A 25,077-nucleotide genomic window follows, 5' to 3' on the forward strand; every position below is an offset into this window, starting at 1 on the left:
AATGACTACTGGAAAATTCTCTAATTCTTTCTATTGTATGTGGGGTATTATCAGTATTGTTAAAATACAGAATGTCAATCAGGAAAATTCAGTCTGAATGCAAGACTTAGTATTTCACCCACAATGTACAGAACTCATTGTTATCACTATAGGAAGGAATTGTGACCCCTTTTTCTGCTTTGGTTAAAGAATCTCATTCTCATCTGGATAAAGTTTGCACTTTCATATTAGCTATTGTTTATATTGTTTGCATTGCTCATTACAAATCTTGTTACAGCATATATATGAATGTATGTGTATATATATATATATATATATATATATATATATATATACACATCTATATATAATCTAAAGATTCTCCAACTTTTTAAAAGATTTTAATTTATCTGTGTGTGTGTGTGTACACATACATGTCTGAGTGCTTGAGGAGGCCAGAAGAGGATGTTGGATCCCCTGGAGCTGAAGTAACGGGGCCATTGTAAGCTGCCTTATGTAGGTTCTGGAAACTAAACTCTAGCCCCAAGCTATCTCTCCAGGCTCCAACATAAACTTTTTAAACAGATTTGAGTCCTAATATTGGAGACAGTCATCCCCCCCCCAAAAAAAAACCACTGCTTGATGTGGGGGTACAAAGTCTGATCTGTAAAGCCCCTGAGTGATATACCTGGGTGCAGGTAGACCTTGGAAAGTGCCAGCTGCTGCCCCAGAAAAACTATCCAAATGGCACGATGCCAGCAGAGTAGTGTCCCAGTCCACAGGGTCAAGTGCTTAGAACCTGATGCTTCTGTGGCATGGCACCCAGATAAAAACCATCGACATCAGCATTGAGTCCCCAGATTCCCCTGTGCACCTTGAACTGTCTTTGAGGGTGGCCGGTGAAAAAAGAAACATGGAGAACTGAGCCTGTCCTAGAATGACTACATTTGTTCCAGAAGACTAGCAAGGGTTACATCCACAACTGTGATGACAGACACTGTCCTTCTGGGACTTCAGAGATCTGGGGTTCAGAAGAAGACATCAAAAAGGACAACCAGAAGGAACACGAAGGAGCATCAACCAATCTACAGCAATGATAGTGTTTTAGAGAAACAGGCAGAATCTCTTTACAGCCCAGGGCTAGGCATAGCGAGGTGAAAACTGGGCCAGCCATCAGCCTTTCAGGCCCCCTGCCTGCAGCTCAGTTGTAGGAAAGGTAGTCGATGAGGCGGGGAGGGATGTTCAACTTGGCGACTTTCTCTAGTCCTTGGACAGGTGGCCTTCCTCAGGCTCACCCTGCAGAGCTGTGAGAGGCTAAGAGGTGTCTTTTCATAGTACTCAAAGCACTTGGCCGGGGCACTGCTGCTCCATGTGTAGTCCGAGGGCTTCTTGCCCCGGTTGTCCCGGGTGTAGATGTTGCCTCCAAACTCTATGAGCATCTCAATGAGGTCAACGTTCTTTACCTTGGCTGCATGATGAAGCGCAGTCTCATGAAGTTTGGCTGCGTTCACATTGGCCCCTGCATTGAGCAACACTTTGACACAGTTCAAATGCTCCCAGGCACAGGCAACATGTAGAGGCGACCCAAAATGGCAATCGTGGGCTTCCAGGTTGGCCCCAACGTCAATAAGAAGCCTCACGCATTCAGAACTCCACTTTCGTACTGCTGTTCATCACCAAGGATGTCAGGACTGGAACTCAAGCAGGTCAGAAAGCAGGAGCTGGTGCAGAGGCCATGGAGGGATGTTCCTTACTGGCTTGCTTTCACATGATCATCTTAATAGATGCTGACAATGCTTTAAGAAGAATATTATCTGAGTATAAGTGCTATACTCAATGCAGAGACAACACAATGCTGAAAGGCGTCTACCTGAAACTGTTTTCTCAGCAATGAGGAATGACATAGGGCTGCCCCACCCTCATACTATTTAGTCAATATAGTTTTGAAATCTTAGCTACAGAAATGAGACACATACCATTGCCTCCTGCAGCTTCTCTGTAAGTAATATTAAACATGATGAGAACTATATTAAGAATTTCAGCCGGGCGTGGTGGCGCACGCCTTTAATCCCAGCACTCGGGAGGCAGAGGCAGGTGGATTTCTGAGTTCGAGGCCAGCCTGGTCTACAAAGTGAGTTCCAGGACAGCCAGGGCTATACAGAGAAACCCTGTCTCGAAAAAAAAAAAAAAAACCAAAAAGAATTTCATGCATGCTTGCCCTCTTGCTCTCTCTCCTAGTGCTCATGGACAACCTCTACTCCTCCCTCCATCTCTCTGTCTCTCACTCTGCCTTTCTTTGTCTCTACTGCCTCAACTCCCTTCCCATGTTGTAAATAAACTCTATTCTATACTAAAAAAAAATTCCATGCATAAGAGATTTATAAATATCAAACAAGTATAAATAAACGTAACCAAGATCTCTGAAATGAAAACTGTAAAGCAGATTAATACACTAGACACTGCCCAACACTAAACATAGAGTAAGTCATATTAATTGAAGTGATCTACAAATTAAGTGAAAATTTAAATATTCATCAGATAACTAGTGTAAAATCTTGCAATTCGTATGAAAAGAGCCAAGGCAATCCTCAGACCAACGAATAACATCAATATCACACTTCAGATTACACTGCATAGACACCTAACATGGATGTCGCAGAAAACCTCTATTAGCATGATTGGTAGTGTTTTATGCACATAGATGTTCTATCTGCATGTCTCTGTGTCTCTATACCATGTATGTGCATATTCCATGCAGAAGCCAAAATAGGGTGCTGGGAATCCAACCAAGGGCTCCTGAGCCATCGCTCCAGCCACCCACCTGAATAAGTTTATTAAAATAGCTGACATAGGATCTGCAATGGTGAACTGCCATATTAGGTACCACGGGCATCTATCTCGTATGTTTGAAAGCCATAGCCATCATTCAGCTCCCTTACCAAAGTGGGAGCCAATGGCATAGAGCTCAGTTGTAAACTGAGGCTCACCCTGTCTCCCTCATTTCAACAAAAGTTCCCAAAGTAAAAGTAGGATACCCACTGGTACAATATCTCTGCCTTTCACGCTATACAAAGAATAGTGCAAAATGGATAAAACACCTTAAAATAAAGCCACAAACTACAACTCGTATAGGAAACTGGAGAATACTTGGAATTAATAGCATAGGCAATAATTCTTCAAAAGACTACAACAGCTTAAGAAATAATAGCAAAGTTTGATAAATGGGATCACACGAAAGTACAGTGCGCAGCAAAGGAAAGAATGGCAGGTCTTCTGACAGAATTAATATGTGGAAGGTGGGAAGAATTAAACACCAAAAGGAAAGGAAACTCACCCATGTTGGGCAGCTGAAAATTGCCTGTAACACCAGGTCCAGGCGAAATCTGATACCTTTAGTGTCTGGCTACTATAATCATATTGACTCATACACAGAGCTAAGGACAATTATACCTAAAATTACCTATGAACTTTGCTCGTAACTGTCAGAAGCAGAAATATTCCACATGTTAAATAACTAGAGAATGGTCTAATGCCCATCAGCATGGGTAAAACTCAATCACATTTAGGAAGTGAGAGCAGCCAGACTCCAAACTCTAAACATTACATATGATTCTACGGATTTCACTTTCTAGAAGTCAAAATATTAGCTATGTTTATCAATCAAATTAGTCGTTCCCATGCAAAGGGGTAAAGAGTGACTGAATTTAGAAGACTTCCAACTGCTCGGTATGATGGCACATATGCAATTCCACTACACAACTCAATAAAAGGCAAGGCAACACACCCTCTCCAGGAAACAACCCCCAGCCACAAAAGCAGTCTGCATGGACTGAAGATATGCAACTACATATATTTTACAATCTATAGAGCTACAATCAGATACCAACAAAATGTTACAAAGAGAAAATGTTATATTTCAATTGTTTAATGAAATATCCACATTTATTAACTACAGGCAGGAAGTTGTACAAGCATATTGAGAATACCTCAACAGCACCTTTATGATACCCCAAGTATTCAAATAAAGAAAATAATTGGCAGAAATTAATTCTAAAGAAACAAGATATATAAATATTAATGTACAATGTATGTTACATTTTATATAAAAAAATTGGGAAAGTCCAAATTGTACAGTAATATGGTATGATCTAATAAAACCTGAAGTACATATTAGATGTAGATTTTATATTGTACTAATCAAAGGATATAACATAGAAATATACTTTTGAAAACTCGAATTTAAGATATATAAAAAGTATGATGGCTATTCTGTTCTGAAATTATGCTGCATCCATACTCAAATTTTTATAATTATTTTGTGGGTTATAGAACTATGCCTGTTCACAACTTTCAAAATGTTGATCATGTTACTTTCACTGAGGGAAAATAAATTCCTTTTTCAATAGAATAAAAAAGTCCAGTCCAATTGAATTAAGTTACTTTCTTAATGGTCTTCAATCAACACGTCATATTCTTGTCAACTGGGTGTTGGTTCTTTTGCTCCTTCAGGTATTGGACTAATTCACGAGATGATAAAATTTTTAGTTCAATGTGCCCAGTGAGCTGAAAGTGGGAAGAGCATTGAGAGTCACCGGAAGAGCAATATCTATAATGTAAGTGCATAAGAGCTGCCCTGTGTTAAATGTCTTCCATGACAAAAATCATAGTCCTTCCCTGAAGTAGCTCTTGTCTGTTGGGTGTTCCACCATGCATTTCAGGATGACAAGTATTAGGTAGATTAACCTTTGATGTTAAGACAGCACTAAGGATGTCTGGAGCCTGTCTGCCTACTGGACATAAACTGTACTTCTTTAATCAGTTAATTACCACTTCTTCTATATCTTGTCCTTAAGTCTTTAAATACCTGTATCAGAATTCAATCAAAACCTTGTTTTGGTTTCTTTCCCAATTATGTAAATAGAAATCTCGAAAAAAGGAGTAACATGTAACAAGTGTTGAGAAGCGGTCTATGAATCCCTCACAAAAGAAAGACATCGCATTCACTCCATTTCCTATCGGAAACAATTATCTCCCCAAACATCAGCATTTGTTATTTGGTCACAGCACTTCATAACTTCCCTCTCCATCTTCTTGGGGCACCACTCCTTTCGTTCTATCCAGAGAGCAACTTGGGTTCCAATCCGCACACTCACTGATTCATGATTCAGCTTTGCACAGATCCAGTACTGGGCAGGGAAAGAAGATTGCTGAAACACATTTGGGTTGGGTAAAGAGAGGCAGGAGTTAAGGAGTCCACACAGGAATGAGGAGGCAAGACCGAGGGTAATAAACACAATAAAGCTTGACTCAGGTGTTCTGGGAATTCAATGTAGAATAATTGAAAGTCAAGACTTTTCACACCTAAGTTCTACCCTACCCATCCTACGAGACTTAACCAAGAGTGCCAAGGGCCATGATTGTCTTATAAAGCCTAATTCCTACAATATTTTCTTACAGAGCTCCTGTTCTTATATAAAGCTTCTTTAGTTGTCAACATGACATCAAATGGCTGGTATCAGACTAATAAACAAGAATGTTCTGTATTGTAGGAGCAACCATGATAATGTCTGCATTTACCTTCAAATCCACTGCCCACACTCTTCGTTCTAACTTGGTATTTCGGTGCTATCTTCTGATATTTGGGCCTGAGGGATTTTTCATTGTTGATGTCTAACAGTCTAACACAACAAAGATTTCTGTCTTATTTTGCGTATAAGGACATTAATGCTGTGGAAAAGAATGGTTAACGTAAACAAAATCATAAGACAGGGATAGCATGTGACTGAGAACAGGCACCTGTGCTCTATAAGGCTAACCACTTGGTGTATGAGGTTCTGTGTGGCTGTGGTTACCTCGGACAGTATTTTCCATTTTTCTCCCTTGTCTAAGCCCCAGGGGCAAATATAAAGCAGGCCAAATTTCTAAAGGACCAGTCATGAAAACTATGATTATTAAATCAGCGTTGAAGTAAACACAGCAGGGTCTTTTCCTCAGGAGCTGGGTCAGTAAAAAGTAGTATGAGGATGAACTGTGCAATCCAGCCAGGCTCTGTCAGTTCCCTAGACTTTCTTGTGTGGTTTACTTTCTAAAAACTCAATTCCATCTCTCTGTCATCCCAAACAGCCAAGGGAAATTCTACATGAGTTGAATGTTTTGTGATACTAGAATGGTTTCTATCAGTGGTGGTGTAACATGCTAATCTTCATCCCTCTATAGTTTATCTTAAAAGATGAATTAGAGAACAGTGCAACTTTCTAATGAACATGTGCCCATGTCTATAATCCTAACAATTGTGAGGCAGCAGCAGGATTGCTACAAGACTGGGGCCTCCTCCATCTTTGTAGGTAGTTACTAGCTAGCCAGGATTACCTAGCAAGAAACAAAGAAGGAAAACCATGAATCTTGTGCTTTTTGGAGTCCATGTCAAACCTCAAATCCTTTCAAGACCACTCCAAGTTGTCTTCTTTATATCTCTGCGTGCTCCAGTGAAGAGATGGATCCTTTCATAGAAAGCTCTTCTAGCAGGCTGTACATTCTGCCCTCTGTGGTGCTTTGGAGGAACACCGTGGCCCTAGCTCATGTATCAGAACACTCATATCCCAGGTGGTGGTAACATTTGGGAATGTAATGGGACCTTTCAGAAGGAGAACCTTGCTTGAAGTGTGCCACTAGGGGCAAGACTGAGGTTTTCTACCCTGGTTCCACTTCCTGTTCTCACTTAGCTTACCACACTGAGGCCATGCCTGCTCTGTTACTATATCCTTCTGGAGCTATGAGCAGCAATAAAATTATAAATGGAGGTATGGGGAAAGCGGGTAAAGGAAAAATGAATACCAACCATAACAGCACACCCCAGATTTTAAAGACGAAGCTCCTACTCAGTGATCACTGTAGTCCAACCTAGGGAGTAATCGGTAGCAATTATAGTAACAACAACAGAGATGCAACAATGACAAGCAGGCATTTCCAAAACACAGGCATAAATACAGTATTTCATAGAAAATATCACATTTATGGCACATGAGCTATTATCCCTTCCACACCCTCAGGATAGAAAAGAACCAGATATGGAATCCTTTTAATAAAACACAGTCGAGGCACGGATTATCAATCAATTGGAATTGGTTCGAAAGGTAAAATATATCCACTATGATTATACTACACAGAACACAGGAATGAGCTGCAGAAATAAGCACGCTGCGGAGAGCTTGAACGTTGAAGGCCACTGGCAGGAACAAGCTGAGCCCATGGAGATCACAGAGCAGGCGCCCAATTAATGTCTGTTGATGATTCATTTTTTCATTCAACAAACATTTAATGAGGCCTACAATGTGCACCGGATTAGGCACTGTGAGTACAAAGTCACCATCCTTGCCCTTACGGATTAGTTTGATAGACGATAGCCATAACCTCGGACAATGATAATACAACCTGCTAAGTGCTAGAACACTTAGCAGGTTGTATTATATCCACCCGAGTAGGATTTCTTCAGAGGAACACCACTCCAGGTTGCTGCGCGATCCATGAAGTTCTCCTGATCACCAAGGCCAGCTGTTGTTTCTTGCTCTCCAGGGTTGATGGTCACAAGAACTAACATAGCTAGTTACCAGTTAGAATTCGGCTTCAGGTCAGTTGTGACCATTCCCCAAACATCCTTTTCTGTGTTTATACAAAAACCTTTATTCAGCTATAACACAAGTTTTCAAAAGCTTTTAAGTTAGAACAAAGAAGAAAGGCAATAGATTACTAATCAAGAGTATGAATGGAAGAATCATCCGAGTTTCCTACATGGGCTAACTTCACATTAGTGAATCATTGAAAACGTCCATGATCCCTCCCCACAACACCATTGACCATTCAAAAGGTATAATAATAATTAACTTTCTTCTTTTAATTCTTGCATTGTTCGCTCCATCATTAACAGCAACAATAACTAAGATAGCATTGAGTGGACGCAGTCAACAAACAGGCCAGCTAATCCTATCCCCAACCCTAGAGTCACTGGTTGCATGCACACTTCAGAGCTTCCTTTCCCAAATCTGAAACCATTTACTTAAGTAAAGTTGTCCTCATTATAACTGCATTATTTGAATAGTAAAGATCAGTACTATAGGTCTGAGTAGAAAACATGTTCATAGATTTTGTTGTTTGTTTCAGTCAGGGACTTGTTATGAAACCCACACTGGACTCAAAGTCAAGATGGTCTTCCTGTATAAGGACCCGAAATGCTAGGATTCTAGGCAAGTGCCAACATGCCTTGCTTTATAATGCTTTGAGATCAGAAACACTAGAATGGATATTACACATATCTGATGTTTCAAAGTAAAGCAATGAACATTTCAAGTCTCTAAATACTTCAAAAGACTTCACATGCTCTTTCAAAGAAAAACAAAGTCCAGGAGAAAGCCTGCCAGTGACAAAAGACTATTCAGATGAGAATGATGGGGCACTGCTGCTATCTCAGTGTCTTACTGAGGATTGGCAGTTCCTAGATACGGCTGTTATATGGAGAAGAAACTAAATGTATATCTAAGGAATGAGAGGATGGCAGCTATCCGTGACAAAAAATCCTTTCCTGTAAAACTCTCCTCTATATATCCTACCCCAAACCTCTTAGCGAGTAACTAGTCAGCCTGTAAGGTTTAATCCATATACCTGAATATCTGTCATCTTTGGGACTAATTCAATATCCTGACTACTGAGAGAACTGAATAATAACAATAATAAATGATTTGAACTGTGGACAAACATTTAGATCAACATGAAAAAGTGATCTGAGAGGGAAACAGACTCTTAAAAACCCCCTTGTAGCCCCGACAAAAGTTACTCATGAGTTAAAAGACATTTGTTGGCAGCCTTATCAATAATCTTAGCCTGGGGTTTAAGATTATAGGGTAATAAGCACCTTGAAATAGAAGACCCTTAAGGTGTATCTATATTCATTCTGTTAGAAGTTTAAAATGGACAGACAATCTGGTATAAATCGTCATGTCTCTGAGCCAAGTTGGAAGATGAACAGCAGCTCCAGTATCTTGAGCCCAATTCTCATCCATACTCAACTAAACACAACCTTGCAGTGTAACCCATTTTCTGGCAGTCCCTTAGACAAGGAGCAGAAAATACCTTTAAATGAATTCAAGGCCAATAAGGATGTCTGGATACAAATTTCTCCAACAATATGTAACTGAAAACTTAAGCCTTCAGAACCACTGATTAAAGTTTGCAAAAATGATACATTATCAAACATAGTAAGAGACTATCAATCTTTCTTTCATTCTTTTTTTTACCCTGTTGAGACATGGTTGCTCGGTGTAGCCCTGGCTGTTCAGGAACTGGCTTTGTAGACAAGCTGGCCTTGGATCATTTCAAGGTAGACAAAGGGAATGTATCCTTGATGTGATCTTCCCATTTACAGATTATGTTTCTAAAATACTGTTTGTAATTTTCATTGTCAGCTATTCCAAAAACAAAATGTAGAAGTGAATAATAGTGCCTGTTTTTTTGTACTAGGGATTAAGCCCTCTGTAACGCACATGTTGGGGACATGCTCTACCATGAGCAGGCAACAGGAACATCCTACAAAATGCTCTATCCCATATACCCAGAGTTCCTGCGCTTGTTTTCTACATATGCATTAGATATGCAAGGGTAGACTATAGTCTTCCTGGTGCACAGAATTTTTACGACTGTGCTTAGCTGTTAGATAATGGCCTTTAAAACCTCGCTGGGATGCTTCAGAAGGCTGTTGTGGTGATCATTAAATGGGAACATATCAAGTGGGGAAACAAAGTTTTACTAGAAAATGGGGACCATCGAAGAGGTTAAGGATTAAAGTTGATTTACAAGATTAAGGTGTACAAGAGCAGGACTTGCCCAGCATGGGCAAGGTCCTGGGTTAAAGCCTAAGCACATTTAACCACAAAACACTCTAGGTAGAAGAAAGGGCTGCACGGAACTATGTATTCACAACTCAAAGACGCTCAAATGGAAAATCTTCAGCATCAATTATCACAAAGACAATTATTGGTAAAATATAAGTTATAATCCAACATATATAGCAAATAACACTCGTAATAAGTCTTAAGCATTGTACAAAAAATTAAAGTGTCTTAGAAGAATTCTATAGTTAGGGTACATAATAATGGAAGTCACAAAAGGAGAGTAAATGAGGAAGCTTAAAAAACAAAAATCAATCCATGAATGAACAACGTATGGCAAAAAGTTAAACTCTGACATCAAATCTACTCATGACAGTAAGGTGACACAGTCTAAGATATTGAAAATATAATCCTACAAAAATGCAATGAGACACAAATTATTTCTGATGGGTTTTCAATAAGACAATGAGCTGATTCTCATGACACATCATACAGAAGTAGGATAAATTGATTCAGGACACTACAGAGCAATAGAATCTCACATGAAAGATAAACAGCATTAGGGAAACTCATAACATCAGTACCACAGACTAAATCAATTGTCTTCTCATGGTCCATTCAAGTACAACTGTTTAATGGAATAACTGAAAACCAATGTGCTTAGTATATACAGATGATTTTTTGCCTTTTGGTTTTGTTTATGAGACAGCACTTCCATATTTAGCCCTGGCTGTCCTAGAATTAGCTCTGTAGATCAGGCTGTCCTTGAACTCCTCTTGAACCAGCCTCTGCCTATGGAGTGATGGGATTAAAGGCAGGCGCCACAGCTTCTGTTGCATATTTCTGAGTAGCGAGATAAGGAGTCAGATGTCCTTCCTTATCATACTCTAGACCCCAAAGGCATGATGCTCCCCTCCCAAGCAGGAAGTAGAGTCAAAAAATGATGCCATACCCTTTATATATACATATTGGATCAAACACCACACTCCCTAAAACTAAGCTCAAAGTTCTAGGAAGCCAGATATTTGGAGTAATAAAGGTAGATTCCCCTTACCAAGATGCCTGGTGGTTACAAAACAGACCCTGACTGCCATGTCAGCTTAGCTAAAGAAATGAACTACCTTACCCATTTGGCTTCTAATAAAATTCACCTTACTATCCTGAGAAGAAAAAAAAAAACAAAACACTAAAAACAAACACCCCAAGTGAACAAACAACTGAAGAATGAAAACAAGCAAATAGAAAATCAGACTCAAGCATGTAATCAACACTCTCTTGAAATCTGTTCACTAGGAATCTGCATCTTATAACCTGCCCAGTGTTCCCAGAACTCTCTATGGCACAGATCTGCCATTAAATAAAGCTCACTGGAGCTGTGTGAGACTGTCTAATTCTCATAGTTTATTATTCCTAGAAACTTAACTCTTACGTATCCTTAAGAGATTGCTAGTGAATACAAGCAAAACTAACACTGTTTACCAAGTCATGAAAAAAATATTTTGGATTCAAAGGCTAGCAACACACATGCCCACTGAGAAAACAGAGCACATGAACAGTATACTGCTATCCTTTGTTTTTTGTAGGAAACCTAAATTTCAAAGACTTTATTTATTTATTTCAGCAAATATCAGGTCAAAGTCAAGTGAAACAAGAAACAGTGGTATGATTCTAAGTTATCCTACTTCAGCTTTCATTAAGACATACTTACTGTGCAGTGACACAGAGCAAATATACTTACCATGAACACAAAAAGCAGTTCCACAATTACCATAAAAGGGTTTGGTAATAATGCCCATTAAAGCAGTCAAATTATTCCAATGCTATTAATGAGAAAGTACTAAGAAAGCTTAGCAGTACAATGAAATTCTATTTAACCATATGTTCAAAGCTTGATAGTGCGATTCAATATCACTAGATAACCTTACACAACAAACTAATGAGCAAAATAGGACATAGCGCCGGGCAGTGGTGGGGCATGCCTTTAATTGCAGTACTCGGGAGGCAGAGGCAGGTAGATTTCTGAGTTCAAGGCCAGCCTGGTCTACAGAGTGAGTTCCAGGACAGCCAGGGCCACACAAAGAAATCCTGTCTCGAAAAACCAAAATAAATAAATAAATAAATAATAAAAATAAACCAAAAGCAAAAAAAATTAAATTAAATTTAAAAAGGACATAGCTTATTACCGGAAGTATATTACCTGTTGACTAAAGCAAATGATGTTGGTTTTAGTGCTATTACTAACCTGTCCTTGATCATTTGTAAACGAAAAAAGGACCTTGAGGTTTATCACTGGAGGAACAGTATTTCCAAAAGGTCAAGGAGATTGCATATCAAAGAGAATTTAATCTGATTTTCCATAGATAACCAACCCTTACAAGATTAGTAGTGCTACTCTGATTCCCAAAGTTTTAAGGACTGTTTTGCATTTTGTGATAAAATGATAAGATTTTTGCATTTGCTGCCTACTTGACCTTCCTTACATTTTACACAGTTTTGGACAACTCTGATCACTCATTACTTGTAATGGAAAAATATTCTGTATCACCAAACATTATCCTTAATTAATCTGAGGGTATAGGATGTGAGTGTGTGTGTGTGTGCAGATGCACACACGCCACAATAAGGATATGAGCCAAAGGACAACTTGAAGCAATCAGTTTAACAGTGCTACTTCTCAATCTCAAATCCACACAAATCACTCTTCTATATGTAGTGACACTGGGATTTGTGTAAGTGCAATGAAAGCATTCAAGATAATAAAAAATAGGCATATCTAAGTACCTCATCTGCAAGGTCAAAACTGAATATTGTGTGTAGTCATTATATGTAACAGTAATAAAAACATTTACTTTTCTTGGTAGACAAAGAACACTACTACATTCAGGCTCATCCCGCCTCCTGATGACAAGAGAGGTCTTTCTTTCTTCTCTTCATCACTCTTTCAACATTCTAGAGGTTAATGCACAGAAGCTCCTTGCTAGCCACAAACTCCGAATTATCACAGTATCATGTTCACATATCCTGTCAAAGTTCAAACCCAGAATGCATACTAGAACACCAATTTAAAAGGCTGAAGACAGGCAGTCTCAAAAAGAAACACAGATAATAGCATCTATGTGGACACCTCTGGTTCTTACTCTAATAGAAACGATAGCAAACCAGAGGCACCTTCTGTAGTTTCTTAGTAAGAAAATTGTACTATCACCAGATCACCCAGGTTACTAATGAGTTCCATTACATAGTATTTTACTCCCAAGGAACAAATAAGGTACTAGTTTTTCTAGCAATTGAAATTTCTCTGAAGATAACTGGCTTCCCTGACCAGGGGAGTATAGATGTGATATCAAGGAAACCCTTCATACATTAACTTTTGAAAATTATATCCTTAAATATAAAGAGAAAGAAAATATGTGTTTAGTCATGTTGCTAGGCTGTGAGTGATGGCTGACAAGTTTAATCCCAACACTTCACAAGTGGGCCTGTGCTAAATGAGTTCTAGAATAGTCTAGGACTAAGGGATAAAAAGGTCTTGGGTTTTTTGTTTTGTTTTGTTTTTTGTTTTTGGTTTTTTGTTTTTTTGTTTTTTTTTAAAGTGGGGCAGTGTGCCCTGAGAATTGAATCTCCAAAAGGGAAGGGGATGATAGAAAGATGAGGGTCCATGAGCGTGCTCAACAGGCTCCAAGCTAAAGAAATAGGGAAACTTGCCCATTTCTGCTTAGCAACAAAGTCATTGTTATCAATTACTCCAGTGGCTGGAGAGTTGACCTATCACATTTTCAAACACACCTGATAAGCTGGGCAACTTGTGTTACAAAAACATTTTCCTACTCATGTTAAGAGAATGTTTGAAGTTAGGTGTGGTGGCACACACCTCTCAACACTCATGAGACACATTTAGGATGCACAGCAAGGCAGAAGCTTGTGAATTTGAGGAGAGCCAATCCTATGCACAGAAAACCTGGCTTAAAAAAAAAAAACTTTCTTTCTCCCATGCTACCCCATTGTTGGTTGATAGCCCCTTGATCGCATAGCATTAGGCCATAGAAAACCATTTTTTGCAACATTGTTCAGGGGTCCTAAATGAATGGGTTCTCTTACGGCCCTTAAATTCCGCCTTGAAATACACGGGACATACAATAAATTCCAAAATAGGAGGAATCAGAATTAGAGTGAGCTGGGGGGCAGATAAAGCATTATGCCTTGTCAACAAACTGGAGCAGAACTGGTGTTTTTACCTACTTACAATACATGCTTCCTGGAATGTTAGCTCTTGGAAGCACTATGCAATGTTAAAAAAAAAAAAATCAACCAGTCAGGCTGATCTAAAAGGAAAGATGTTCTTTCCTTCTTGCCCTAAAGCAACACATATATTTGTATCACCCGTATCCATAACATTTCCTATTACACTCCTACGATTTCCATTTGCTCCTAAATAGATGACAAGTCAAACTATTAAAATACTGGAGGGGGGGTCATGCAGTTTCCTTTAGTTTGAGTCAGCCCACCAGCCCACAGAAGGAAAGGAGACTGATTAACACGTTTTAATGCTTACACATAAACACTCAGCAGGGCCTACTCAGTGAACCTTTAATATAAGGATCTGCACTCCTTATCTCAAACAACTTACCCTTGTCTTAAGATTCTGGGGGTAGCAGCGGGCATAAAGGATACAGATTTTCTAAAGATGCAGCACACCTTCCAAAGAGACAGCAAATCTAATGCCAAGCAGACATTTGCACCTTGTAATTAAAGGAATCTTTTAGATTCTGCTCAAGTTGTCCTATGAGAGCACATTAAAAAGATCAAATGGTGGAGTAAAAATGATCACAAGTCTCATATTTGGAATGGCTAAGGGGCCAGGGTTAATCCAAGTGACTTTTGGGGCACAGTAACTTCTGTAAGTTTCCATAGAGCAGTGGTTCTCAACCTTCCCAATGCTGAGACCCTTTAAGACGGTTCTTCATGTTGTGGTGACCCCCAACCATAAAACTATTTTCATTCATTGGTACTTCATGCTTGTAATTTTGCTATGGTTATGAATTTATTGTAGACATTTGTGTCTGCAATGGTCGTAGATAATTGCTAAAGCGGTCAAGACTCACAGGCTGAGACCCACCACCATAGGGAAAGACAGAACCCAAAATAGTTAAAGGAAGGTTGAAAACCTAGAACTAGAGAGCACTAAAGAGACCAGGCAATGCAGGGCCTGACTGACAGCACTTGCCCCACAAGAACCTTTTTTGTCTTCTTAGTTCTGTAATGGACCAAAGGCAATCCCGGAAAAGAAAAAGTTGGGAGGTGATCTAGCCAAAAAGCAAGGAGCAAGGCTTCCTTGTTCATGAAAGCTGTAACACTAGGGGTAGAGGCCCTGGAGTCAGAAACTAAGGGATGGTTATATTTTTTTACAATACTGGGCTGGTAAGATTGCTCATGGGATAAAGATGCATCCTTCCAAGTTTGACCCAGTTTGGTGGAGAGAACTATCAACTTATCCTCTGACCCCTACACACAAACAATTCTAAGTGTTTAAATGGATAAGAAAACAAACTGTTCTCCGGAAATGCTTGGCTCCTTCCAAAGGAGAGTTCTCTAGATCGGAATCAATATACTACTTTGCAAAGAGTACCATTTTTTGTTTTTTTGTTTTTTTTTTTGGTTTTTCGAGACAGGGTTTCTCTGTATAGGCTGTCCTGGAACTCACTTTGTAGACCAGGCTGGCCTCGAAGGAGTACCATTTTTAAGTGTGGTAGACTGTAAGTTATCAGGAAAGACTGATGATAATGGGGGATAAAAATACCAAAAAAAAAGTGAAGTTACAAAGACAATACTAGAAAATATAGCAAAGCACTAGCATGGCAGGCTGCTGTATGATTAGATTCAGAGAAGGTACTCTTTGAACAAAGTTTGAACTTCACTGGTTGGATGACTTGTCTATAAAGTATAATGGAAATAGTAGCAGAAATGTTTCAGAGGTTGTATTCAAGGCACATTACGGAAGTCTGTTATCTACCAGCAGAAAGAATGGAATTTACCTCTGGGTGCAGGCATGCCATTGTCTCCTCCCTTACAAATTAATCCAGTTGGGCTGAGTCATGTGCTTTGCCAAGGGACAATCACTCAGGAAGGTGGGCTCACCTTGAGCCACACTAAAGTGATAGGAGTAATAATTAGTCCTTTAACCAGATAGTACAATTATCTTTCCAAGAGTCTCTACTCCCTAGGGTTGTTGTCCCAAGTCCTCATGAGGTTTTGTTGAATCTGCCCGACTTTATGAGGCATATTCAGGTTTTTACTAGACAGGTACTGCACAAAATCTTAACATCACGTAATAAACTTTTCCATTTTTCTTTTACTAATATCTCTAACCATTCCAAAGACCTTCCTATTATTTCCAGCTTTACCATGACTAACTATAAGACTGTCTTACTCTGGGATGTTTGAGAGCAATGCTTCTGAGTATGACTGATATCAATTGCCCAATCAGAATAAGCTATATGAGAATTTACTTTGGAAAGGCTATAAAATGCTCTGACCATAGGTCACCGATAAACCACAAAAAAAGTTACCCATTGTTATCAAACTACTGTTTTTAGAAATACTGTATACCTATTGTTGAAGACAATTTTTAAAACAAGTCAAAGATTTCCACAAGTGCTCAGGTTACAGTCTGCAAATTTTCCTGCCAATAGGATCCTGAAAATGTTTTCAAAGCTAGGAATGATGAACACTTATATCCCAACACTTATCACATAGGAAGGCTGAGAACATAGGTCACTGCAATTTTGAGGACTATACGGGCTACATACTGACTTCAACCCCAGCATAAGCTATTCATCAAGATTCTGTTCCAAAAAATAAAAATAAGGGGCCAGAGAGAGGGCTCAACAGTTAAGAGGACTGACTGCTCTTCCAGAAGGCCTGAGTTTAATGCCTAGGAACCACATGGTGGCTCATAACTATCAATAATGTGATGTGATGATACCCTCTTCTCGAATGTAGATAGAATACTCATATACATATAATAAGTAAATAAATCTTAAAAAGTGAATAAGTGAATGAGCAAACAAACCAAAAAAAAAAAGCAGAACAAACTTTAAAACCATTATCAAGGCTGGAGAGATGTTTCAGTGGTTAAGAGCTCTGGACACTCTTTGAAATGACCTGGACTCGTTTCCACATAGTAGTTCACCGCTTCTGATCTGTACATGTACCTGAACATGTATAAATAACTAAATTTAGGGATAAAATTAGACTTCTTTATATGCCTTTAATAACTACCCTAAAGTTGGGCTGGCATACCTCTGTGAGTTGGAGGCCAGCTTGGCTACACAGAGAGTTCTAGGGCACCAGAGCTACATAATGAGACCCTTTCCCCCACCCTAATGTTCTAAAACTTCTGTCAAATTTACAGAAATCAGCATATATACTTCTATAACTTTATAATTTCTGCATGCTAAATTAAAATGATTTTATATAATCCACAATAGAAATTTTTTCAAAAAGCAAATACAGAGGCTCAGCTGAAAGTTTAGAGAAGAGGAAGAGAAAAAGGAAAAGCATATTTGTGAAGTGGAGGACCAACTGCATACGTAGCCCAATCCCGTATCTTCATATTTAAGTCAATTTGAAGGATTTTATTGTAAGATGTAAAGAATCCTGTCCTGATAGAATCCCTTCCTATAGCTAAAAGCAATGAGCATGTTTCAGAGTAGCTCTATGTACACATAGCACAAGAACAAAATGTAGCCATATAAAGAGTTATAGGAACAACATGAATGGCCAAGCAAAATTCATGTCCATACAATGAAATACTGCTCAACATACATGATGCATGAACATGAAGGATACTATGTTAAGTGAAGTATGCTGGACACAAAAGGAAAATATTGCATAATTACAACGATGTAAGAAAGATTTAAGCCTACAAAAATGTCACAAATGAACTATACTAAAAAAACCCTGAGTGTCACAAATACACTATACTAAAAAAAAACCCTAATATATGCTAATATTTAGAAAATGATGACCCTGTTTATTATGGCAAGTGTTGTTCTGTCGACAATATCCCAGGTAGGAGAGTGGATAAGAAATGACTGCACTATAAACTAAAACAACGTTGGTGAAGGACATGGTGGTGCTCACTTGTCGACTGAGGACTCAGGAGGCGGGAACAGGAGATTTGCTGTGAGTTTCAGGCCAGGTTAGTTTGTTTCAGGTCAATTAGGAATACATAGCAGACACCTAACTTAAAACAATCAAAGTACTTCTTAGAGTAGCAGTGTATCAGAAATTTGTAAAAATTGTACAAAGCTAAGATTCGAGACCATCCTTGGCTATGTTTTACTTCAAGCTAAAAAGGAGTACATTAAGATTAGGACCTGTCTAAAAGAACACAACCAACAGACTATACTAATAAAATACATAAACAAATACATGCATTAAGTCAGGTAGTTGAACTCAGATATACTAAGATAGTCACATACCTTTTCTTACAAAAAATTTTCATTTTATTTATTTAATTGGTTTTGTTTTTGGGGGGCAGGGTTTCTCTGTATAGGCCTGGCTGTCCTGGAACTCACTCTGTAGACCAGGCTGGCCTGGAACTCAGAAATCTACCTGCCTCTGCCTCCCAAGAGCTGGGATTAAAGGCACGTAACACCACTGCCTGGCAAAAAATTTTATTTTTATTTATGAGTGTGTATGTCTGCTTACCTACATGTTTACCAATGCAAAATAACTTCTAATATATGTACTCTAATGGAAGACCGTATGTTGTTTCTCCTGTTGTTTTAATAACAATCACTTAGAATTTCTTTTGCTAAAAATCCATGGCTCCTCTCCCTACCTGGGTCTCCAAGGTCACTTCTCTGCTTACCTGGGCCTACAAGGTCACTAAAACAAGGACAAAAGCCTAGAACATCTGCCTTTAGTTTTGGTTACTTCTTTTGGATCAGATGCCTGAAGTTAATTATTCAAGGTTTATCAATCTAAAGACTGCAGATGCCTAAGCTATCTTATCATCAGGGCTGAAAGCACAAAGATAAACCCAAGGAATTTCATTGTCACCTTTTACAATGCACTGTGCCAGACCCCAGAGAGGTGCCTAAAAGTCTGCCTCAGGTCTTTTATCCTACAATCCTGAAGGTCACCTGAAGACATCACGTACACAGCAAGTCAATGAGTCAGCAGTCCCTCCAGTCACCTGACTGTTAAGCAATCCAAGGACTGATAAGGCTTTCAGAGACACCCAGCAGAACCAGGACTAAGATTAAGATCAGCAGGACCCCATATTATCCAAAGGCCTGGTAGAAATGGAAGTATCTACAGCCATCCTTTACTTAAGACTATGAAACTATCCACAAGCCCAAAGAATTTCAATTTCATTATGAATCTTATTCTGATGTACCTTTGCTAGACCACTGGAAGGAATCTCACAGCTATGACAAAATTTCCATCAATTTATGTACATTTTATAATCTTTGTTCAACCCTTCCCTTTTTGGGGAGTGAATTCCAGGACAGTCAGGGTTACAGAGAAACCCTGTCTCGAAAAACCTAAATAAATAAATAAATAAATAAATAAATAAATAAAGGCGATGAACCATCTAGATAGACATTATACATACATTTCACCTCAGCTCTCAGGAAGCCTTGAAATTGTGTAATGTCCCAGTCCTTTCTCTACGTCTCCGAGTTTAAATACTTAACAAACTTAGTAACTTTGCTTCTCCAGGCTCACCCTGAAATTCAAGACGCCAGCTTTACTGGCACAGCATTCTCTAAGTGGATAGAGATCGCAGGGTTATGTCTCCCTGCTGCCAGCCACTGGGACATCTTTAGCTGCCACACAGAGCTGCGCACTCGGGGGGGGGGGGGGGGGGATCAACTATGGACATTCAGAGGGATGCAGCCAGAGAAATACCCTATCAGAGTTAATTATAAAGACAAATCAGGACTTGGGTGCATACTAAAGAACAACTAGACACTAAGTAAAGTGAAAGGCTCAAGGAAAAATGCAGTTAAAATAGTTTAGGCTCACTACTATGAGACTTCAACACCATGGCAACTTAGAAATCTTCTGAAGACACTGAGCCCCAAATCACTGACTGCATACAATGGACTTAGTTATGGCCTCCCTTTTTGAGGGAGGGTAAAGAATTGATGAACTTGTCAAACTTCCCTATCCTTTACTATCTGTGAGACAATTAACTGATAGTCAACTTCTAGTTAAACTCTTGTAAAATAGCATGCATTTAAAATTACTGAATTGGGCTGGAGAAATGGCTCAGAGGTTAAGAGCACTGACTGCTCTTCCAGAGGTCCTGAGTTCAATTTCTAGCAACCACATGGTAGCTTACAACCACCCGTGAGATCTGATGCCCTCTTCTGGTGTGTCTAAAGACAGCTACAGTGTCCTCACATACATAGAGAATTCATTTAAAAAATTAAAAAATAAAATTACTGAATTGATCCAGCCTTGGCAAACCTGTAATCCTATTTTTCTGAATGATGAAACAGCATGATTGTGGTCCACGCCAGCCTGAGCTACATAACTTGAGCCTAGCTTGTTTTCAATAAAAAAGACTGGGAAGTGGACTGATAGTGTAGGCCCATAATTCCAGCTACGCCAATGGCTGAGGCAGGAACATAAAAGCCACCAAAGGAAACTTAATGGCTATGGCTCAAAGATAGAATTACCTAGAATTCCCAGTGGTGCTCAATGCATGTAGCTTGGACAATAGTAGAATGGTTTTACATAGCCCTCACTTAGTACATGGTCCTGGGTTCTATTCCTAGCACCATAAGAGGGGACAAAAAACACCCCGAAAACAACAAACGTGGGTCGCAGTAACATGGCTCAGAAGGTAAATGCACCAGCCATAATGCGGATAAACTGGAGTTCCACCACAAGTACATAGATGGTAGACAGAACAGACTCTAGATGTTGTCCTCTGATGTCCAGGAGCCTGCTGCTGCCCTTCCACACATGCACACAGAACTAGCCTTCTCCCATGTGCGTGTTCTCTCTCTCTTTTTTTTTTTTTTGGTTTTTCGAGACAGGGTTTCTCTGTGTAGCCCTGGTTGTCCTAGAACTCTCTCTGTAGACCAGGATGGCCTCAAACTCAGAAATCCAGCTGCCTCTGTCTCCCGAGTGCTGGGATTAAAGGCATGTGCCACCACGACCGGCTCCATGTGCACGTTCTTAACCTCCCCATCCTTCCCTCCTTTCTACAAAATAAATGGAGGATGATGGCAACTTGAGGCTCAAGAGAGGGCTCAGTTAGCTATGTATCTACTGGTAACATTTAAGAAGCCAGGTTAGGATGCCCAGCACAAGCTGAATGCCGGCAAGTGTGGACATGACAGCCCACTTGCAATCCCTGTGCTGGAAACAGGCACCCCCAGAGCAAGCTGTCTCACTGAGAGAATCTGCTTCCATATATAAGTTGTTAATTATCTGAGGAAGACAACTGGTCATCAATAACACCCCACACAGGGAAACACACACACACACACACACACACACACACACACACACACACACGCGCGCGCGCGCCAAAGAAAAATTTAAAAGCCCCAAGTAGCAGGGGAAGTAACATAAACAGCAAAGCATCTTAGTATACAATGTGGTAAATTTTAAATGTCCTTTTAAAATAGCCAAGCTATAGTCTGGACTCAGTGGAAACAGCCTGTAAGATGTATCTTTTCTTGCTTACCCGGCATCCGCATCCTGCAGTGTGCTGGATTGACCCAAGGAAAAACATAGTGGCCAAATGCTCTACTAATTGAAACAATTTCTCCGTGGAAATTTAGACCTATTATCTGATATTTCAGAAGAACATTAAAAAACAAAACCAAAAAGCCCAAGATTTTGCCAGGCATGATGGCAAATGGTTATCACCCCAGCTAGCTGAGCTGGAACCAGTTCCCCAACCGCAAACGAATAAACCAGCATTTCTTCTTTGCTAGTGTTTCTGGTTTTTTTTTGTATGTATAAAAATCTATTTTTTTCTAGATTTTATCCTAACTTACACAGATGTAACCACATTGTGGTCCAGTTCTAAACTCTGTCCAAAGGAAACCTCCAAGGGCTCATCTGAGTGCAAAAGGAAGTGTTCCACATACCCTTTGGTTAACGGAACACAGTTAACATCACAGTAATACAACTGCAAATAGACAGAGACTATAAGACTATTAAAGCATTTATGAACACAGTCTTTTACTGTGAGGCATGAAAAGCACAAAAACCTTGAAGCTATTCAAGTTTCAGAAGTCCTGGCAATCCTGGATGTACCTCTGCAGACAATTAGCAGCAGCCAAGTACTAGCCTTTCTCTTTAGATGCATTTTGCAAATTAAATGGGTCGGGGTCTCAAATACTCTCCCATCCTCCCTTGGCATCTGGTAATCTCTATGATAAAGAAAAAACACCACAAAACCCAGCTTTGAGAGAGAGAGAGAGAGAGAGAGAGAGAGAGAGAGAGAGAGAGAGAGAGAGAGAGAATGAATACCAGGAGCCATCTCACACATGTCCCCCATCTGGATCCTGCAGGCATTTGCAAATGAAACCCCTGAAACAGAGGATGGAAGAAGTCAGTTGTTAACTGTACATTAGAAATAAGCAGAGTAAAAGCACAGGCAGCGTCATATTAAGCAAAAAGCGTAACACCAAAGATCTACAGACTGTTCTCTGTAACCTGGAACAGGACAGGTCTAGCAGTGAATTCTCAGTTACTGGAGACGGGTTATTCACAGGACTCATTAAAGGGAGGTAAAGGAGAAAGATACATGGAAAGCCAACACGCAATGCAAAGATGAGGCTTTGAGGGCTGAAACGAATAGGAAAGCATAAGCAAGCAAAACTTAAGGGAAAGAGGAAGCCATACAAAAGCTATCCAAATATATGAACTAGAAAAAGAAAAAGGAAATCTGGTACCTAACAGAAGACATACAATACACTAAGCACAGAGACAAGGTGGCTGGGCTACGTAATATATAAACGGCACAGGCCATAGCATCAACAGGAACTTCTGCTATTCTATTTCCTAGAGTGTCTCAAGTTCAAAATACCATTCCTAAGTGATGCTACCATACCCAGCTCCCCTTACTCCTGGAACTGCGTTATCTCAGTTACCATTACCTCCCTATGGCAGGAGGGCCAAAACCATACATTTTATATTATTATATAGTATTATTGAGCTTCTTATAGAAATCCATGGTAAGAAGAATAACAAGAGCTCTGAGTGGCTCATGTCTGTAATCCCAACACTCAGGCGTCAGAAGCAGCTGGATTATCCTGAGTTATAGAGGAAGACTCAATCTCCAAAAAACAAAAAACAAAAAACAACAACAACAAAAAACCCCAAAGCTAAACAGCTAAAGAAAGCACAACAGCCCCCAAGTAGGAACATGGTTTAAAGAATTGGATAAAAAAAGAATCCTCTTCTGTTTTCTGACAACTTGGTAAGCCACAGCCACCAAAGGTGTGCACAGTGGCATCCATTTATAATCCCAGCTCCCAGAGAGCAGGGGGAGAATGATTGAGAGGTGGAGGCCAGCAGGAGTTAGGGAGTAAGTTCCAGGCCAGACAGAGACATACAAAGAGGCCTTAGAAACAGAGATAGAAAACAAAATGAAAAGGAAAGAAAGGCAAGAGGCGAAGCAAAGGAGAAGACAGACCCTCTAAAACATTTGTGTCCTTCTTTTTGATACCCCTAACCCCAACAGTGTTGGATTAATCGGAGGTCTTCACAGATACCAAGCAAGTACTCTACCAGGTGAGCTACAGTCCTTCTCAGTGGCAAAGTATGACTCATTCTCTGGTATTTCTTTTTTCTTTTTTTAAATTTTATTTTATGTATATGAGTACACTGTAGTTGTCTTCAGACACACCAGAGGAGGGCATCAGGTCACATTATAGATGGTTGTGAGCCACCATGTGGTTGCTGGGATTTGAACTCAGGACCTCTGGAAGAGCAGTTGCTGTTCTTACCCACTGAGCCATCTCTCCAGCCCCGCATTCTCTGGTATTTCTGAAGAACATTTAAAGAAGAAAAAAAACACCCTAGATTTTGCCAGGGAGAAGGGAAGAAGGGGAACCAAGTGAGCAAACAGGGCTAGCATAGATTATTGGTAGCCCCGAGATGACTACTCAGACAGTTTATAGTGAATTGCAAGTCTGCATTCCCACTGGCACCCATGAACAGTGAGTGTTCAGAGCGCACGGTTTTTGAAGGGAAAAAATCCAAAAAATCCCAAAACCATATCCTGGCAGTCTGGCATTTTAATTGGCAGTTGGGGGCTGGAATCTCAGGAAGCAAGCCCTTTAACCTAACAGTCACTAAGATATACCTGGAGGGTGTTCTGCATATGCAGGCAGTTTAAGAGAAACTGAGATAAGTTAGCCGGAGGGGCTCCTGCACAAATAAACAATTTACGAGAAGTTAGCTAGGACATTCTGACCTTGGGTTCCAAGAATTTCCATAGGATTCTCTACTGCGGAGATGAAATTCTAGTTAAGCATGAAATGGCCTCAGCAAGAATACAAGATGGAGGAAGCGCTGCACGCTCTTGCCCTGTAGTACATGTCTATAATGGCAGCATCCCAGCACTCAGGAGACCAAGGCTGTAGATGAATGTAAGACTAGCTTGGGGGAGGGGGGGAACTATATTCCAAATAAAACAACAACAACTTCTGTCCACTAGAAAGTAAACCATTGAGAGACTTGCAAGTTACTGCAACGTGAAGGTTTAAATCAGTCTAATGAGTTTTAAATCTATTCAAAATTTTAAAAAAACAGCATCTGTGTTCCCCATGTCCAACATTTAAGGAAACTTAAACAAACAAACAAACAAACAAACAAGTATTCTTGCGTCTAACTATGCATCCTCCCAAGTCAGGGTCAGATCGCTCACCACCTCCACCTCCACCACCACCCACACACACCCCCACCTACACAAGACCAGAATCAAGGACATGTATCCATAAGTTGGTCAAGAGCCTAAGATTTGTCATGCCGCAAAAGTTTTCCTCAAACAAGAACAAAGTGACAGATTCTATATAATTTAAAATTTCAAAAAAAAAGGACTTGGAATATAGCTCAGTGATAGAATACTTGTCTACTGTGTGAGACCCTAGGTCCAACCCCCAGCACCTATTAAATAAATGAAAATAGCTAAAATCAAGTATGGAATGTGCAAAGGAACGACTCAAGAGCTATG

General features: G+C 39.8%; 1 long non-coding RNA gene and 1 pseudogene across 10 annotated transcripts in view; both read right to left on the bottom strand.

Annotated features, from left to right (window-relative positions):
• Positions 1 to 525: 525 nt before the first annotated feature.
• LOC110286322 lies at positions 526 to 1,649 on the bottom strand (annotated as a pseudogene).
• A 621-nt stretch (positions 1,650 to 2,270) lies between these two features.
• Positions 2,271 to 25,077, bottom strand: part of LOC110287272 — a 52,390-nt gene continuing 29,583 nt past the window's right edge. For 7 of the 10 annotated variants that reach the window (XR_003835678.1, XR_003835685.1, XR_003835683.1 and 4 more), the window contains one exon: positions 2,271 to 6,879. This is a non-coding gene — a long non-coding RNA (uncharacterized LOC110287272). Of the gene's footprint in view, positions 6,880 to 11,995; positions 16,004 to 22,324; positions 22,428 to 25,077 lie in introns of those variants that run through there. The other 3 variants (XR_003835679.1, XR_003835680.1, XR_003835677.1) reach the window with 3 other exon arrangements.

Source organism: Mus caroli, chromosome X, assembly GCF_900094665.2.
Source record: "Mus caroli chromosome X, CAROLI_EIJ_v1.1, whole genome shotgun sequence".
Classification (NCBI taxonomy): Eukaryota; Metazoa; Chordata; class Mammalia; order Rodentia; family Muridae; genus Mus; species Mus caroli.